The sequence below is a fragment of the Mercenaria mercenaria genome, chromosome 4, assembly GCF_021730395.1.
Source record: "Mercenaria mercenaria strain notata chromosome 4, MADL_Memer_1, whole genome shotgun sequence".
Taxonomy (NCBI): domain Eukaryota; kingdom Metazoa; phylum Mollusca; class Bivalvia; order Venerida; family Veneridae; genus Mercenaria; species Mercenaria mercenaria.
The window spans coordinates 48,520,958-48,522,751 of NC_069364.1; the positions used below are offsets into that span (position 1 = coordinate 48,520,958).

General features: G+C 37.7%; 1 non-coding gene across 1 annotated transcript; it reads right to left on the minus strand.

Moving 5' to 3' along the window:
• Window positions 1-404: 404 nt before the first annotated feature.
• Trnaa-agc (transfer RNA alanine (anticodon AGC)) lies at window positions 405-477 on the minus strand. Its single transcript has one exon. It is a non-coding gene; the product is annotated as a tRNA-Ala (tRNA).
• Between the last annotated feature and the right edge of the window lie 1,317 nt (window positions 478-1,794).

The window sequence follows — 1,794 nt, forward strand, 5'->3', positions numbered from 1 at the left end:
CAGGATCCATACTGTTCGCTAACAAGCAAATATATATATAATAAATTTGGAAAAAAAGCACACGAAACCCTTCATGAAATAGCTAGAACAGCTGGCTAATCAATAGTTAAAATTACTTTTTTTATACATTTTCTTCTTGTAACTATGGTTTTTATTGTCAGAATGTAAGTATTATATGTTTATCTTTTTATCATGGTGCTCTATTTCAGAAAAAAATTGTTAAAGGAAAACTGTACAAGCAATATTGTAGTAAGTTTTGTTTTTGTGTCTTCTTTCTTTTTCTTATGTTGTAAACTTGTGAATATTGTTTTATTTTACTTTTGTTTTTGTATGTTTCTTTTTGCCTACTTCGTTTTTCTTGATAGAAAAAAAAATTGAAAAATAAAAAAAAATTTAAAAAGTTATGGAGAATCCGGGTATCGATCCCGGTACCTCTCACATGCTAAGCGAGCGCTCTACCACTTGAGCTAATTCCCCGTTGAGTAAATATCTGATCAAATTTTATTATATTCGCTGTCAAGACTACAAGGTTAAACGGTTGGCGCCTTTCTGATTTATTTAATAAAATAGTTATGTCAAACTTTACTACAAAACTGCATATTGGAACTTTTTTCTCTTCTGGTTATGATAAAGCACACCCGCTCTATTATTTTGTCTATATCGGTAGTTTATCTTTGTTACTATAATTAAATACGGGGATTTCCGTAGAAAGCGCGGGAAATAAAGTCAAACGTTGAAGCGCATTATTGCATTTAAATGTACTCTATATATTGCTTACGGTCTCTTTCACAGTTAGCAAGCTGTCTACATGTAAAATATTAAGGATTCTGAAAGATAAGCAAGTTTATGTCCGCAGAAAAAAGTGAAAGATCTAGCAGCGCATTAGATCTAGCTAAATTATGATGTGTTGGCCTAGCTTATGGATCACTGCTCCTTATCTCATCAGCGCTTCGTTCAGAACGTACGCATGTGAAGAATTCCACCCTGTCGCCATCCCATCCCCTCCTCCTCCACAGTGCCGTAGCCAGACACAAATTTTAACCGAGGCAATCTAAGGGGGTCCGGGGGAATGCCCCTCTACTGGATTTTTCCCAGGACGTCTCTTGTGTGTTCTGGAGCACTCTCAGACTGTGCTATATCACAGTAAAAATCGTCCTTTGAGCCCTGTTTATCACAGCTACTTTACATTTTTAGAAAAAAATGAATAACAAAGGATAATGTGGGATGTACCTAGTTTAATTTCGTCGGATACAATCATTTTGATCTGAAATGCAGTGGAAATCAGAAACCATACAACAACATACTTAACTACTAGTTAATATATTAGATTTAACCCGGAGGAAGGATGAGAGGCGGCTCTTCCGTGTTGGGTTGGAGGTCAGGGATCTCCCCCTAGAAGGTTTTGAAATAGAGATATCAAATGATGGTCTCTGTAACCCATTCGTTTTAGTGTGGTTAGAGGGCTCTACTCCTGGGAAATTTTGAAATATAGATTCGAAATGATATTCTATGGTGAAGTTTTTGTCTATTTTTTTTTAGGTACTGTAGAGGAAATCCCCTCTTTTTAGGGGGGGGGGGGGGGGGGGGCGAGTATCGGTGGGACTCTCTCTGGAAAATGGCACCTGGCCTGGCAAGACTGTCAATATGACTGCTAGAGTTTTTGCCTTTTCCTTACCTTAATGATGTGATGAGGCAATGATTATGCTGATCATGTATTGTTATGCTCCTCAAATTTACCGAGGCAATTGCCTCGGTTTGCCTCAGTGTGGCTACGGCGCTGCTCCACACCACATC